At 46.7% G+C, this 18466-nt stretch overlaps 1 protein-coding gene across 6 annotated transcripts in view; it reads right to left on the reverse strand.

Annotated features, from left to right (window-relative positions):
- The window catches only part of CDH13 (cadherin 13), a 1882652-nt gene that overhangs the window by 307460 nt on the left and 1556726 nt on the right, over positions 1 to 18466 (reverse strand). The gene's annotated exons all lie outside the window — the stretch shown is intronic.

Below are 18466 nucleotides of genomic sequence, written 5' to 3' on the forward strand. Positions count from 1 at the left end.
TCATCACTGTAGCCAAGTTTACTGGAAAGTTGAGAGTTCAGCTAAGTACACACATGCGAGAATTGTCACCCATTGGGGATCGGAAAACGATCCCTTGGGCGACAATTCGTGGAACAATTCTGTACAGACACATCCCTAGCCTTGAGACTAACAATGTGTTCTGTTGCTGTGGAGGGAGGGCAGAGGGATGCTGATTGGTGGACCACGGAGCGGCTTCAATCGGTCGCTGGGGGGGTTAAAACAGCATGATTCTACTAATTACTGAAAGTGATAGCAAGATAGGAGAAAAGTCATTTTACTTGGGGAGAAACATACTTTTTATTTGTATGTTTTTACATATATTTAAAATTTTACAATTTTCGAGATAGTGGTCCTTTAGCCACTTAAGCCTATCTGGACGAATATGTTCGTCCAGATAGGCTGTGCTGCTGTCAGTGTGCAGTGCACGCGATCCGCCGCCCACCGTTAGCCCCGATCAATGAATGGGAATATAATTCCCATTCATTGATCTAAGTCCCCCGCAGAAAACGACGGTCTCTTATCAGAGACCGCGGTCTTTCTGCAAAAAAAAAAAAAAAAGTTTCCCGCCCTCCTTCTAGTTCCTGGAAGCGTGATCGTATGCTTCCAGGACTTTGACTGTGGCCATCTTGTGGCCAAATAGTAAACTAAACCCACATGTATTTTTTTAATAAATAAATACATTGTATTACTTTTAAAAATTAGCTCTTTTCTTCCCACACCAAAAATTACCCAAATAAAAGTTTTAATAAAAAAAAAAAGAAAAAAAAAATGACAATGAAAAAAAAAAAACATAAATAGTTACCTAAAGGTCTGAACTTTTTAAATATGCATGTCAAGAGAGTGTGTTAATATATATTTTTAAATTATAGGCTTGTAAATAGTGATGGATGCAAATTGAAAAATGCACCTTTATTTCCAAATAAAATATCGCGCCATAATTTGTGATGGGGACATAATTTAAACGGTGTAATAACCAGGACAAATGAGCAAATAAAATACATGGGTTTTAATTATGGTAGCATGCATTCATGTAAAACTAGAATGGCCAAAAACTGAGAAATAGTGATTTTTTTCCATTTCTTTCTTAATCTTCCTGTTAAAATGGATTTAGAATAAAATAATTCCTAGCAAAACATACCCTCCAAAGAAAGCCTAAATGGAGGCAGAAAAAACAAGATATAGATCAGTTTATTGTGATAAGTAGTGATAAAGTTATTGGCGAATGAATGGGAGGTGAAAGTTGCTCAGATGCGAAAAATGAACAACCCTGTGGGCTTAAAGAGACACTTTAACATCAAAAAGTTTCCCTGGAGGGGGTACTCACCTCGGGAGGGGGAAGCCTCATGGTCCCAACGAGGCTTCTCACGCCGTACTCTGTCCCACGGGGGTCTTGCTGCAGCCCTCCGAACAGCGGCCCAACAGATCCGACAGCTTGTTCAATATTTACCTTTGCAGGCTCCATTGGGGGCGCTGTTGCGGCTTTCGGCTCCGAAGTAGATGGAAATACCCGATCTCAGTCAGGTCCGCTCTACTGCGCAGAAGCCGGAGACTTGCGACTGCGCAGTAGAGAAGACCCGACGGCGATCGGGTATTTCCGCCTATTTCGGAGCCGAGAGCCGCCACAGCACCTGCGCAGGAGCCGGGAAGGTAAATATTTACATCGTCACTGTTCGGAGGGCTGCAGCGAGACCCCTGAGGGACGGAGGACAGCGTAGGAAGCCTCAGTGGGACCCTGAGGCTTCCCCCTCCCGAGGCGAGTTCCCCCAGGGAAACTTTTTGATGTTCAGGTTTTCTTTAAAGAGACTGAAGTCTCAAAAAAAAAAAATCTTTTAATTTAACAAATATGTTTAATATATTAGCCCTAACTAAACTGCCGCATTCCTGACGCTGTACACTATCCTGTACACTATCTAAATCCCCCCAAACTCCCCGGGGGGCAATCCGGGCAGCGCTTCTGTGAGAGGCAGAGCTATGAGCCGCAGCTCTGCCTCTCAGCGCGTCTATAAGCCCGGATCGCTGCCTCTCCCCCGCCCCTCTCAGTCTTCCTTCACTAAGAGGGGCGGGGTAGAGGTGGAGATCCGCCGCTGACAGACGCATGTGAGGCAGGGCTGCAGCTCATAGCTCTGCCTCACACGGGAGTGCTTAGGGCAGCAAAATCCATGACCAAGAAAGTCGTGGATTTTGCAGGTAAGAGGGAGGGCAAGTTAGGGGGGATTTAGATAGTTTACAGCGGCGGGAATGCGGCGGATTAGTTAGGGCTATTATGTTAAACACATTTGTTAACCTCCTTGGCGGTAACCCCGTGTGTGACACGGGGTAAGCTGCCGGAGGGTGCCGCTCAGGCCCTGCTGGGCCGATTTACTTCATTTTTTTTTTGCTGGACGCAGCTAGCACTTTGCTAGCTGCGCCAGCACCCCGATCGCCGCCGCCGGCCGCCCGATCGCCGCTATCCGGTGCGGCGCGCGCCCCCCCCCAGACCCCGAGCGCTGCCTGGCCAATCAGTGCCAGGCAGCGCCGAGGGGTGGATCGGGTCTCCCAATGACGTCCCGACGTCGCTGACGTCGGTGACGTCATTCCGCCCCGTCGCCATGGCGACGGGGGAAGCCCTCCAGGAAATCCCGTTCTTTGAACGGGATTTCCTGATCGCCTATCGCCGGAGGCGATCGGCGGGGCTGGGGGGATGCCGCTGAGCAGCGGCTATCATGTAGCGAGCCCTCGGCTCGCTACATGATTTAAAAAAAAAATAATTAAAAAAAAACTGCTGCGCTGCCCCCTGGCGGTATTTTTCATACCGCCAAGGGGGTTAAATAAAAATATGTTTTTTTGGAGACTTCAGTGTCTCTTTAAGTGGTTAAAGATCCAACAGGACAGATCCGTACTGACCCCCAATGCCTTTGTAATATCAATCCTCTGCTGCTCTATACAGCATATAACAATCATCAGCTGATATAGATAATAGGATAACAGAGGCGCCAACAGGATAACAAACACTAAAAGAACTTAGAAACCCATCTAGGTAATAGAGGAGGTAGTGGTGGACTTACCTCCTCCAAGCAGAACACACGACTGTGGATTTTCAGTCAAAACAATTTTATTGGATACTCCAAATAAAGTGCAACGCATTTCACGGGATACAAACCCGCTTCATCAGGCAATAACAGATAGGAGTAAACAGCATCTGCCAGTATCATCAACACTCTATCTGTTATTGCCTGATGAACTGAAAATCCACAGTCGTATGTTCTGCTTGGAGGAGGTAAGTCCACCACTACCTCCTCTATTGCCAAGATAGGTTTTTAAGTTCTTTTAGTGTTTTTTATCCTGTTGACGCCTCTGTTATCCTATTATCTACATCAAGTCCACCCTTGGTGGAGGGTTGTACCCTTACTTCTACTACAATTGTGTTGTAGAGGTGGCACACCATACCCTAGATCCGGGTGCTGTAACCTGTGGATGCTGAGCCCAAACATCCGACAATATCATAAGAAGCAAAAAGTCCAGGTTAGCACACCGTTAGAAGATGCAGGTTTCTTCAATTTATTGCTCCATTAGCACATGAATATGACAATTGTTTCGGGGCCACAGCGGGTCCCCTTCTTCAGATGGGTGGTGGTTTGTTTGCACTATCTGAAGAAGGGGACCCGCTGTGGCCCCGAAACAATTGTCATATTCATGTGCTAATGGAGCAATAAATTGAAGAAACCTGCATCTTCTAACGGTGTGCTAACCTGGACTTTTTGCTTGCTTACTTCTACTACAGAGAGCGACTTTTTAATCCTGAGTGGGGTCAGGACAATCTCCCCACCTGCTTTGACAGTGGTTGCCTAATTGGAAATCCTGGTTTGTGAGTATTACATTAAGATTATTACTCTTCCAATTATACATTACTAGTACATAGTACACTATATTGGGCTCTTGGTGTTTCAGCGCACAGTTATAGCATGTGTGTACGTAGCTTTAGGTTGCCTGCATCCTCCCACTATTATATCCTCACAAGCAGGGCTGTGGAGTCGGTCCAAAAATCCACCGACTCCGACTCCTCAGTTTAGGAATCCACCGACTCCGACTCCTCGACTCCGACTCCTCTAATTTGCATATTACAATTTTGTTGATTAAAAGTATGTAACATGAAATTCGTCTCTTAACTGCCAACGCTCAGGAATTTTACAAGACAACTGAAGTGAGAATGATATGGAGACTGCCATATTTATTCCCTTTAGACTAAAACTAGTCCTTGGTAAGAGTACTTGTAAAAGGTACAAACCGGAACAAAGAACATCTATCAGGCCCTAGGCAATGTAAGTGTGGGTACATGTAAGAATGATGTGCAGGTACTCTGCAGGGGAATGAGGAGATTGTAAACAGACAACACCTCTGTGTTCAATGTGCACAGCATTCTCAGTGGATTCCCTGCAGCTCTGTGGGGAGTGCATATGTAGAGTATAGTACTACTGTGTAACAAAGTAAACCTGAGACAGATGAAGTTAAAGTTTTATACATACCTGGGGATTCCTCCAGCCGCCTTCAGGCTAATCAGTCCCTCGCTGTCCTCTGCCACCTGGATCTTCTGCTATGAGTCCAGGTACTTGAGCCAGTCGGGCGTAGTGCGCATGCACACACTCCGCCACCAGGAGCATACTACACCTGTGCAGCACTATTGCGCAGGTGCAGAATGTTCCTGGCTGTGGGAGCGGCATGCGGCCGGACAGCGCTGACTGGCTGAATTACCAGGACTCATAGCAGAAGATCCGGGTGGTGGAGGACAGCAAGCGACTGATTAGCCTAAAGGGGGCTGGAGGAAGCCCCAGGTATTTATAAAACTTTATTTTTCATCCATCTCAGTTACCCTTTAATTTGTAGTCACCAAACCAAATTTTAACAACATATCAAATTATTTGATTTCATGAGCAGAGAGTGCATACATTTGCATAAATCAGCATCAATGCAGAATTATTTCCATCTCATTGACCATCTCTATTAGTGACACAGCTACACATCAGGCTTTATTCTTACAGCATAGATGTTATTTAGTATATATAAGAGATTCCTGTGTACACATCATATATACAGTCACAATCAGATATGTATATCTGACCTGAAAAATACGGGGACTGCTTTATTGAAGCAGCACAAGTAACTAATTTTGATTAGTTTATTTCATTTTTGTGGACTAAGCACAGCTATTACTGTATATATACTGTATATATACATTATTTTTAATGACTATTATCTGAGAAATAGAACATTTTATCATATTTTCTATTTTAATTACAGTTACAAATTCATTAGGAGTCGGAGTCGGTGCATTTTTTCCTGACTCCGACTCCAGGCACCCAAAATTGCCCGACTCCACGACTCCGACTCCGACTCCACAGCCCTGCTCACAAGTCTGGCGGGAACCTCTGAGGAAGGTGTAGCAGGAGACGCAGGGGGGCGGTATAGTGTAGTATGTAAAATAGAGGAGGATGTGTGAACATTATGAGTAATGAGTAGTCACAAAATGAGGTTACCCTCTGGCAACCGCTGAAATATTTATTTAAAAAGAATAAATGGGGCCAGTGGTGCAGATGCAGTAATATAATATTAGATAGTTAATTATTACAGGACGATGTTGCCCTCGCATAGACACAGAACTCGTTTATAATGTGATTAACTCCCATTCTCGCTGTCATTTCAGTCACTAGAAATGTAACCCAATAGGGGAGAGAAAACAGTGGTATATATAGTACAACCCAGTAAAAAGCAGACAAAGTAATAAATATGAATGAAAACCTGAACTGAAAATAATGCATTTTTGAACTTACCCCCCCCCCCCCCCCCCTTTCCACCCTGTAGTCCATGAGAACCCTCAACATGGGTCCTCTCCACTCTCTTGCTGTTGGCTCCAGTACCCATACAATCCGGCCAGGAGTGGTGTGCAACTGCGCATGTGTGCTCCTGTCGCTGGGAGCGTTCTGCGCCTGCAGGGTTCATTCTTTTGATAACCGCATATGTGCAAAACGCTCCTGGCGATGTGAGCGTGATCGAGATGGGTGCAGATGGGCCATGCATGTGCAGTTGCGCACGACTCCTAGCTGGGTTGCGCAGGTAACGGGGCTTCCAACAGGAGAATGGAAGGGACCTGAAGGACGCAGAGGGACCTCACGGACCTCAGTGTAATGGCCCATACACACGGGGCACAACTGTCGCCACAAACACGTGGCACGCACACGTTGTGGCGACAGGTCCCCCATGTGTATGAGGCGTGCGCCACGAACCGTCGCCAGTCAGAGCTGTGGCCAATTGCCGGCAACAGCTGTCGCCGCAACTGCCTCTAGTCCGCCACGTGTACTGCGTGTGTATGCGGACTAGCGACAGGAGACAAAGGAGAGTGAATGGAGCATCCGGCCGGGAGATGCTCCCTTCACAGACAGCTTCCGCCGCGTCTCTGCCTTTCTGGCGAGACGTGTGGATAGCTGTCGCCGCCAGGGAGCTGTAGCTCCCTGGTCTCTCGGCTGCATGCAACAGGGGACAGTTGTGCCCCGTGTGTATGTAGCTTTAGGAAGCCTCTATATAGTCCAGAGGATCCCCCAATCTTCTTACACCCCTCTCTTCCGGCACAGGGACCTTTTGAACATATTTAACAATACTGATGAACACGTTGCTTGTGGCTGAGCTCCCTTCCGTGCGTGAGCATGTCCGCACTGCACAGGCGCCAGTAGAGTTTTTGCACGGAGGGAAAAGCCTGTGCAGTGCAGTCACGCTCGTACACGGAGGGGAGCACGGCATAATGAAGAAGAGGATCCCGTCTACAAACAGAGGGGTCAATGAGGATCAGGCGCTAAGACAATGCTCTACATGGGAAAGGTGCTTCCCATGGCTGCCTCGCATACACTACTGCTTTCAATCCGCCTGTCCTAACCAATCAGAGGCAGCACAGCCACCCGCCATGTGTCAGCATTACCCTGGTGAAGCAAGAGGCATGCCGAGAGTGAGGCAGCATCCGCATGAGGGTAGGGAGGGAGAGAAGGGAGGAGCTCTGGGAGGGGAGTGAGAGCCTCTAAGCCATCAGGTGCCTATAGGCAGGGCCGGTCTTAAAGGGACTCCGAGCTCTGGCTAAAATAAAAATGTTTACTTACCAGGGGCTTTCTGCAGCCCAGTGCTGGTCGGGACGTCCCACGCCGGCCTCCTGGCTCTTCTCCCCACGGCTGTCCATATAGGGCTGATCGGCGGCTCCCCGGGCGACACTAGCTTAGTGTCGGGGCTCCTTCTTCCGCAAACCTCATCAATGACATCGCACGCCGGCCGCCTCGCGTCATCACGGCGGCCGGCGTGACAGCACGGCGCATGCGCGATTAAATCGTAAATCGCGCATGCACCGTACTGTCACGCCGGCCGCCGTGATGACGCGAGGCGGGCGGCGTGCGACGTCATTGATGAGGTTTGCGGAAGAAGGAGCCCCGACACTAAGCCAGTGTCGCCCGGGGAGCCGCCGATCAGCCCTATATGGACAGCCGTGGGGAGAAGAGCCAGGAGGCCGGCGTGGGACGTCCCGACCAGCACTGGGCTGCAGAAAGCCCCTGGTAAGTGAACATTTTTATTTTAGCCAGAGCTCGGAGTCCCTTTAAAGAGACTCTGAAACAAAATTTTGAGCCTTATTTCTTCTATCCTATAGGTTCCTATGCCTGTTGTAATGTGCTCTGGCTTGCTGCTGCCTTTCCTTGTTGCACAGTGGCTGTATTATCTCTGTTATATGATCTAATCTTCTCTCCTCTGTTGGCTCTGTTGAGCCGAGGCAGTCAGGCTGGAATGTGCTGTGCTGCTTGTGATTGGATATAAGCTATACACACCCTCTCCAGGCCCCCTACACATTTTGTATGACTCACACACTGAGCTCCTCTCAGCCTATCAATTGCTATGTCTTTTGTTTGTAAACACTGGATAAAACTGGCAATTACAAGCCAGGATTGCAGCAGGGAGTGGCAGAAACAGCACAGAGGGGCCCAGGAGAACATCATGAAGAGAATTGTATGCTTTTTATTGTAAGAATTTTACAGTACAGCTTCTCTTTAAGGTGGCCACACACCATACATTTTTTTTAAATATCTGTTCAATTCAAGAATAGCAAACAATTTTCCTCACTGATTGTAACAATTAAAAAATCTGACCAATGTACCACACACCTATGTTCAATTTTTCCCCAATCATGATAAGTAAAACAACTGAAAGCTCAGAAAAAATGGATTAGAACTGTACATCAAGTAATTGACAATCCATCACACACCATAAAACTCTTGATAAAGTTGGTCTGAAATTTCCAACATGTCCAATCTACAAAAATCGAAAAAAAGGGAAATTCAATAGGATGTATTAAAAATAACGAAAATAAAGAGAAGGTCTCGATTTTTTGGGACAACCGATCAAAATGATCGTATTGGTGAAAAAGTGGATCTTTTAATTGTATGGTGTGCGGCCACCTTAAGACTTTTTGCTGCCTGAGGCAAACCCATCCTAGCTAAACTGGTTGTACAGTGGAGGTGCTTATTCATTATTCTCCTTTTCTGTATGTAGGGAGAAGCAGTGGTGTAGCAATACAGGATGCAGAGGCCCTTGTCTAGTCAAAAATATTAAGCCTAAAAATAGGCCTAAGTAATAAAGACAATTCATATGTTTACAGGGTGCACAGCAGCGCCTCCGCTGGTCAGTCAGAGAGTGACACCGTACCACCAGTGCTACCTGGAGGTGGCCAGCATTATAGCATATGACATGGTATTTATTCTGCACATAGTGGTTGTAGCCAGGAATAAGTTTCTCTGAACGTTCTCAAACAATGAAGTGTTCAGTGAGAACGGTGAAGACAAGACGTCATCCACATTGTCAAACTCGGGAAGTTTCTCTGTGGAAGTTGTGAAGATTTTTGATGGAACGAGTGTGCCTGTGGGTAAATGACAAGTCCTCCTTCTCTGCTGGAATGCCACTCTTTTTATAGCGTGTGAGATGAGTCATCTTATTATGGGAACACATATACTCTCTGTCCTACAGTACTAATCATTCCAAATATATACTACACTCACCAGTGGCTACTCTGGTCTCAACAACCAGGTGCTGATCACAAGACAAATCTGGTCATCAGAACCCGAAGGAGAAACCTACATAGATCTACACAGTGGCTGCATAGTGTAATGGTTAAGGGCTCAGCCACTGACACAGGCGGCCTGGGATCGAATCTCGGCTCTGCCTGTTCAGTAAGCCAGCACCTATTCAGTAGGAGACCTTGGGCAAGACTCCCTAACACTGCTACTGCCTACAGAGCGTGTCCTAGTGGCTGCAGCTCTGGCACTTTGAGTCCGCCAGGAGAAAAGCGTGATATAAATGTTCTGTGTTTGTTTGTTTGTGTTACACAAATATCTCCTAATGTCATTATAAGTAATTATCTATACAGGGAAAGCTCTCACAACAAACCAGGCAATGTCCTTAGCTGAGGGATGTTGGGGGTTATCATACAGGAACAGTGGTCACTGAGCAGCACCAGCTGAGGGATGTTGGGGGTTATCATACAGAGCTGGTGGTCACTGAGCAGCACCAGCTGAGGGATGTTGGGGGTTATCATACAGAGGTGGTAGTCACTGAGCAGCACCAGCTGAGGCACTGAGGGATGTTGGGGGTTATCATACAGAGCTGGTGGTCACTGAGCAGCACCAGTTGAGGGATGTTGGGGGTTATCATACAGAGGTGGTAGTCACTGAGCAGCACCAGCTGAGGGATGTTGGGGGTTATCATACAGAGCCAGTGGTCACTGAGCAGCACCAGCTGAGGGATGTTGGGCAGTGGCGCACGGAGGGGGTTGTTCTGAGTGTCTAGAACAACCCCCTGCACCGGGACCGGAAGTGGGGCTGCCGCATGGCCCGGCCGGCTGGGGAGAGAAGACAGAAGAAAATGATGGAGGCGCCAGCCGCGCTAATAAGGGATGCGGGAGCTTTATTCCTCCCTCCCTCCCTCTGAATGCCCCCACCTGCGGTGAATGTGTGCCCGGCTCCCCCATGAGTGTGTGCGCAGCGGAGCGGTAGGTCCTCTTACCGCAGATCAGGCGCACCAGCAACTGGAGTCTCATGCTTCCTGTTTACCATGACGTCACAGGAAGCATGAGACTCCAGTTGCTGGTGCGCCTGATCTGCGGTAAGAGGACCTACCGCTCCGCTGCGCACACACTCATGGGGGAGCCGGCACACATTCACCGCAGGTGAGGGGCATTCAGAGGGAGGCAGGGAGCGAGGAATAAAGCCGGTTCCCGCATCCCTTATTAGCGCGGCTGGCGCCTCCATCATTTTATTCTGTCTTCTCCCCCAGGCAATCTTCTCCCCACACAGGGGGCGGGCACCTTCCTTCACCTATCTTATACTGGGGGGCATATACCTATCTAATCTATCCTGGGGGGCATATACCTATCTAACCTATACTGGGGGGCATATACCTATCTAATCTATACTGGGGGGCATATACCTATCTAACCTATACTGGGGGGCATATACCTATCTAATCTATACTGGGGGGCATATACCTATCTAACCTATACTGGGAGACATATACCTATCTAATCTATACTGGGGGGCATATACCTATGTAACCTATACTGGGGGGCATATACCTATTCTATACTGGGGGGCATATACCTATCTAACCTATACTGGGGGGCATATACCTATCTAACCTATACTGGGGGGCATATTCCTATCTAAGCTATACTGGGGGGCATATCCCTATCAAACCTATACTGGGGGGCATATACCTATCTAACCTATACTGGGGGGGCATATACCTATCTAACCTATACTGGGGGACATATACCTATCTAATCTATACTGGGGGGCATATACCTATCTAACCTATACTGGGGGCAACTATATGGGCTACCTATACTGGGGGGGACCTATAGCTGGCTACCTATACTGCGGGCACCTATACCTGTCTCCACGTTGGGGGCGCATTTTACGCCCTCACCCTGGGTGCAATTTAGCCTAGAAACTGCTAGTATTTGGCTCCACCCACACCATATTTTGGCCACGCCCACACGCCACTTTCAGGAACCCCCCCCTTGGAAATCCTGGATTTGCCCCTGTTGGGGGTCATCATACAGCGCTGGGAGTCACTGAGCAACACCAGCTGAGGGATGCTGGGGGTTATCATACAGAGCTGGTGGTTGCTGAGCAGCACCAGCTGGGAGATGTTGGGGGTTTTCATACAGAGCCGGTGGTCACTGAGCAGCACCAACTGAAGGATGTTGGGGGCCAAAAACAAATCACCAAAGCAACAAAGGAGTGGCTAAAGGTGAAGCCCATGATGATCATGGATTGGCCTAGCCAGACTCCAGACCTCAATCATATAGAAAATCTGAGCAGAGAGCTGAAGCTTCCAGTTGCTAAGTGGCAGCCAAGAAACCTGAAAGATTGTGAGAATTTCTGCAAAGAGGAGTGGGCCAACGATATTTTAACTATCTGCGGCACCCGGCGCCTAATTCAAACAACCGCGATTCAACATGTACTCCAAATTCCCCACCCTGTAATATGTGTGCAAACCGGATGACTATCTAAAAGGAACATCTGACAACTGTGCTGCCAACCAAGGCTTTCTTCACCAAGCACTGAGCGATAATTTGTTCAGGATCTAATGCTTATTTCACTCAATGACATGAAAAGCAATTCATAACGTTTATGGAATGTGGTTTTTTAATTGGTTGTTATTCTATCTCTCTATATTAAAGTATCGTAAAAAGTTCCAAACCGTTCATTTCTTTATAAGTGGCCAAACTTACAAATGTAGCAAGTAGTGATGTTCATTCGTATTCCGCCAAAATAAAATTTCAGCATATTCGATCGGAAATTGGCATTTCAGAACTAGGAAATCAGAAAACGAGAAATCGGATGTCTGCAGAAATACCGCATTACCACAACTCGGTAATTTTATACCATTCACAGAACTCAGAAGCATTGTACCAATCAGAGAATGAACAGTCAACTTGGAAGAATTTGGCCAATCAGAGATTGCAGAAATGACCATAAAAAAGACTCCTCGAAATCGGAAAGCGGAAATCCACAGAATTGTTAATCGGTGGAAATCAGAGTTTCAGCTGAATCGGAAATCGCCATTTTCCGACCATTCCTAGTAGCTATTGATGAAATAATTATTTCCTATGCTGTGTATATATTAACATACTTTCTTGGAAAGCAGGAAAAAAGGGTGCCCAATAAATATCAACAACAACATTAGAACATTTAGGTTTTTTTGAAACATGTTATAGTTTTAGAAGCTTGCAACGTTATAGTTTTTGTCATATTATTTTGCTTGCATGTACAGATTTTATGTTATCAAATATATTAATGTTTCAATGTGTGTAAGGGTGTTTGTGCAGGGGGAGAGGTTAGGGTTAGGCACCACCAGGGGGAGGTGGTTATGGTTAGGCACCACCTAGGTGCGGTTAGTGTTAGGCAACATGGGGGGGTTAGGGTTAAACACCACCGGGGGTGATATTGTTAGGCACCACTGGGGGGGAGGTTAGGGTTAGGCACCACCAGGGGGAGGTGGTTAGGGTTAGGCACCACCTAGGTGCGGTTAGTGTTAGGCAACATGGGGGGGTTTAGGGTTAAACACCACCGGGGGTGATAGGGTTAGGCACCACTGGGGGGGGGGGGGTTAGGGACCACCGGGGGGAGGGGGGCTTAGGGTTAGGCACCACCAGTAGAGTGGTTAGGTTTAGGTACCACCAGGAGAGGGTTCTGCGTTAGCGTATAGGGTTAGGTTCAGCTGTATTGTTGAATTATGTAACAATTTCTAAAGTTAATATCTTTTCGCTTTCATCTCCCATCTGGTATTTATCGTTAATGTTTATCGTTATTGAGATTTCGTTATCCACCAGCGCCAATTTGTTATCCTTTTTTCCTGGTGCCCTTTTTTCATGCACCTGCTTTCCCGCATTAGCAAGTGACTGAACCCAGATGTAGCCTATTAGATGACAGAATAAACATGTTTGATATGGAAAAAAAACATCAAGTTGAGAAAAAAAAATTTAACAATTTTATATCAGTTTTATCAGCGTTGTACTGAAAGTAATGAAATGAATAACATTTTTTATGGTTTACAATATTACTTTATAACTAGTTTAGTCAGTGTTTGCCCATTGTACAATCTCTTCTCACCCCGATTTACATTCTGACATTTATCACAGCTAGCAACAGCTTTACTGCTGGCAGGTGCATCTCTGCGGAATGTTTGCATACTCAGTGTTCCGAAGCCTGTAAACATAACACATGGTCTCCCAGAATGCTCTGGGAGAAGAATTCTGCATAATAAACAGCCTAGGCTATGATGTAACTGGTGGGGTAGGACTACATATCAATATACAGCAATATATATCGTTTCTGATGCTAAATAATTTACTACATCCTACTATATGTCACTAAAGTGCCTCTTTAAGCACAGGAAGAAGTGTGGGGTAAGTGTGCAGAGTACAGCTAGTGGCCAGACTTGTCTTGCATGCAATTGATAAGTAGCTAGTGGTGACATTACAGTCAATATAAATCTACCTATACTCGAATACAAGTCGACCTTGTATATAAGTCTACTCCAATATTCAACCCCCTTAAGCTGGAATTTTGTTATTGACTCAAGTATAAGTCTACCCAGCAAAGTTAATGGCTGCACTTGGGGCTCTGGAGGGGTTAATGACTGCACTGAATACAGCACTGCAGCCATTAACCCCTCCTGTCCCTTAAAGGGAAGGTCCAAGCAAAATAAAAAAATGAGTTTAACTTACCTGGGGCTTCTACCAGCCCCATGCAGCCATCCTGTGCCCTCGTAGTCACTCACTGCTGCTCCAGTCCCCCGCTGGCAGCATGCCGACCTCGGAGGTCGGCGGGCCGCATTGCGTACATTTTTACGCATTCCCACTAGTGCAGGCACATTAACAAATACATTTTACGCGTTAGTGGTTCAATGCGTAAATTTTTACGCATTAAACCACTAACGCATAAAAATGTATGTATTAATGTTCCTGTACAAGCGGGAATGCGTAAAAATTTACGTAATGCGGTCTGCCGACCTCTGAGGTCGGCATGCTGCCAGCGGGGGACTGGAGCAGCAGTGAGTGACTATGAGGGCACAGGATGGCTGCATGGGGCTGGTAGAAGCCTCAGGTAAGTTAAACTCATTTTTCTATTTTGCTTGGACCTTCCCTTTAAGTACAGCCAAGCCCCCAAGTGCTGCAATTATTCACTCCCTTTTATGCATCCCAGTATTGTTAATTGTTGTGGCCTGGACTTTCAGACCTGTGCTTTCTTGGCATTTCCTTTCCTCAAAGGAAACTTACCACTGGGTAAATTGCTGCAAATGGGAATGTCACTATTAGTGGCCCCTCATTCTTGCTTTAACAACACTGTTTAACCCTTCCATCTCAACTGGCACTTTCCCTTCTTCATTTAAACAAGCTATCATAACACCACTAATCAAAAAACCCTCTTTAGACTCTACTGCCCTTTCTAATTACCGCCCAGTCTCTCTCCTTCCCTTTGCCTCCAAACTGCTGGAACGCCACATTTACTCAGAGTTGTCTAACTTTCTCTCTGCTAATTCCCTGTTGGACCCCTTCCAGTCTGGCTTCCGCCCTCAACACTCTACGGAAACCGTTCTCACTAAGGTTGCCAATGACCTCCTAGCTGCTAAAGCCAAAGGCAGATTTTCGGTACTAATACTCCTAGATCTGTCCTCTGCCTTCGACACTGTTGATCATACCCTACTTCTCCAAACCATCTCAACACTGGGAATCAAGGGCCTAGCACACTCCTGGCTCAACTCTTACCTGTCTGGACGTTCTTTCATGGTCTCCTATGCCAATACCAACTCCTCTCCGCGCCCACTTTGTCTGTGGGAGTACCACAAGGGTCCGTCCTTGGACCCCTCCTCTTTTCCATTTACACCCATGGCCTGGGACAGATAATAAGCTCTTTTGGGTTTCAATATCACCTCTATGCTGATGACACCCACATTTATTGTTCTGCCCCAGACCTCTCCACACTACTATCAAAAGTCCCTGAATGTCTATCCGCTGTATCTACAGTTATGTCATCCCGCTTCCTTAAACTCAATATGAGCAAAAGGGAGATTGTGATATTTCCACCTTCGCTCTCTGTTCCACCTCCCATTGTCACAATCAATGTAGATAACACCCCAATAGCATCAACCCCCAAAGCTCGTTGCCTAGGGGTAACTCTGGACTCTGAGCTCTCCTTTAAACCACATATTAACACTTTAACTACCTCCTGCTACTTCCATCTCAAAAACATTTCCAGAATCCGTCCCTTCCTTTCACAAGAAGCAACTAAAATGCTTGTGCATGCCCGTCTTGACTACTGCAACACCCTACTCTGTGGTCTACCAAAAAGCAGACTGGCACCTCTCCAATCCCTACTAAACTCTGCGGCCCGTCTCATCCACCTCTCTTCTAGATCCTCTGAGGCAGCCCCTCTCTGCCAATCCCTCCATTGGCTACCAGTTGCCCAAAGGATCCAGTTTAAACTTCTCACACTTGCATACAAAGCCCTACACAAGCTATCGCCTCCATACATTTCCTCTTTAATCTCCAGATACCTCCCCGCCCGGACCCTCCGTTCCTCACAGGAGACCCTTTTGTCCTCCAGCCTAGTCACCTCCTCTCACTCTCGCATCCAAGACTTCTCACGGGCTGTCCCTCTCCTTTGGAACTCTCTCCCTCAGCCGGTTTGTCACGCCACAAGTCTGGAAACCTTCAAATGTACTCTGAAAACACACCTGTTCAGACAAGCCTATAATTTGCTATAGGCAGCACTGAAGGCACACTGGCTCACCCACTAATCCTTGTGTTTCCTTCCCTTTTGTTTCCTCCCCACTACCCTCTATATTGTAAGCCCGCAAGAGCAGGGACCTCCTCCTAGTGTTTCTCATACTGCTGTTATTTTAACATATGTACATGTACCAACTACATATCAACTATGTATGTATCTGTATTTATTCTATTCAATGTCATGACTGTACAGTGTCTTGTATTTCTTATGTATATTTGTTCCCCATTATTTGTTTGTACTATGTACAGCGCTACGGAAGATGTTGGCGCTATATAAATAAAAAAATAATAATAATAATTAGTACACACATTACTCAGTGTGCTCAGTGTTGCCAGTGACTCGTGTATAAGTCGACCCCTATACTTTTATGAAGTGAATCAAAATATTCACAGTATATATACAGTAATCGATAGTGAATATCGCATAGGAGTAATATTATCAATTAATCCTGATTGAGTGAATATTGAAAGTTTCCCCGTTAGAGCATGCATCGGTGCAAGAAAAGATGGGCGGGGAAAGCGATTGGCTAGTCCAGACAACGTGGAGGAGGAGCCTGATAGACGAGGCTGCTTCTCATATTACAGCATTTATTTTAAAATTGCCCCCCAAAAATGACCATTTAAGCATAACTTCAGGGAACTCCATTCTGATATATATCATTTCCCAAGAGTTATGGGAGATTTTACGATTTGATAATTTACTGCATTGTGAAAGATTCGGCGTCCAGCAGGAGAGCCGCGAGCTTCTTCACGAGGAGCCATTACAGTCGTGATGCATTAGGCCCTTCGTCAGGCACTCGTTAATTCAATAAAAATATGTCTGCGATTATGGTCAGTCTCTGGCTATAAAAGGCGGGCTCTTATATAATTAATTGGTTTACATGCAAACAGAGGTAAAAGGCTGAATGGGCCAGCAGGGGAGGAACATGAACACATTTCACGATGATGATTCCAGGAGGAAGGGGAGAAGATATTTACATGGTGATGGGAGCCATCAAATACACATTTCATAAGGGAAGAATAACATTCTGCAAATGGGACAAGCGACAGAAATGTATTCCCCGGAGGAGTGATCGCCATGCAAGAGGCAGCACTGATTGCTTCATCACAGGTTCATATCAGGGGAGGACGGTCCACACCGCAAATACTCAGAGAGCTGCAATATAAGAGTGTCAGGCTTGTCTGGTCAATAACCACAGTTCAGACTGTATGCCCATATGACTGACCCAGTGCCCAACCCGTAACACGTGTCTTGTCACTAACTGTCCCTCGAAGGAGCTCACAATCTAGTCCCTACCATAGTCATATGTCTATACTGTGTAGTATATGTACTGTGGTCTAGGGCCAATTTTTAGGGGGGGGGGGGGAGCCAATTAACTTATCTGTATGTTTTTGGGATGTGGGAGGAAACCGGAGTACCCGGAGTAAACCCGCGCAGACACGGGGAGAACATACAAACTTCTTGCAGATAGTGCTCTGGCTGCGATTTGAACTGGGGACCCACCATTGCATGGCAAGAGTGCTAACCAATACGCCACTGTGCTGCCCTAGAGTCACCTGAGGCCTAGTGGATGAGGCTATTCAGATGAGTGAATCAAGTGGCAGAAGTGCCAGGAGTTCCTGGTGACAGTGAGGTAGTCCAGATAGGAACTTTCCAAGGATAGCGTAGTCAAGGCAAGCCGAAGTCAGTCCTGGCAGAGTTCATGCAAATCCGTGTTCAAGCAAAGGTCAATCCAGGTGGCAAGGCAAAGCATAGTCGAGATACAAGGCAAGGTTGGCAACAGGAATTCAGCAGAGATTAAGCGTGGTCAGGATACAAGGCAGTAATTGGCAACAGGAATCAAGCAGAAGTTAAATGTGGTCAAAATACAAGGCAATAGTCGTCAACAGGAATCCAATATGACAGTGAGCACTACCCAGCAACAAGCCAAAGCTAATGCTATCATGGGCGATGACTGGGGGCGCTCTCTAGGTTTAAATACTAGAACTAATCAATTAACAAAAAGGCAGAATTGAAAACAAACCAATAGCAAACCAGCATGTCAGCTGGTTCAGCTGACACGCAATCATGAGCGTCAGAGTTACTGTTTACATCTGCGGAGCGCGTACTGAGAACGCGTCTTCCACCTATCCAATGGGAACTGAGAAGCCTCCTGCGTTCCACTGACGTCAGCGGCTTGCCGAGACCTGGAAGTCGGAGCTGCAACCCGAGTCTCGGCATTCCGCCGCTGACCAGACACAGCGGATCTTACAAAGAGACTCCGGAATATATTCCACTGAGACAGCTCAGAGAACAGTCATAGTCCCCGGAGCAGGACTATCAGTGCTTTCTGAGGAGGACCACAGTCATTCTACAGAACTTTCCTCTAGCTTTCACATGTTTAACATCTGTGCGTTGATTACAGCTAGTGGCTTTTGTAGCCAGGAGCCCCAGATAGAGGCAAATGCAGGCAGAACCACCAGATAGTGACCCTTGTAGGCAGGACCCCCAGATAGTGACCCTTGTAAGCAGGACCCCTAGATAGTGGCACATAGAAGCAGAACCCCCAGATAGTGACCCTTGTAGGCAGGACCCCCAGATAGTGACCCTTGTAGGCA

Source organism: Hyperolius riggenbachi, chromosome 11 (assembly GCF_040937935.1).
Source record: "Hyperolius riggenbachi isolate aHypRig1 chromosome 11, aHypRig1.pri, whole genome shotgun sequence".
Taxonomy (NCBI): domain Eukaryota; kingdom Metazoa; phylum Chordata; class Amphibia; order Anura; family Hyperoliidae; genus Hyperolius; species Hyperolius riggenbachi.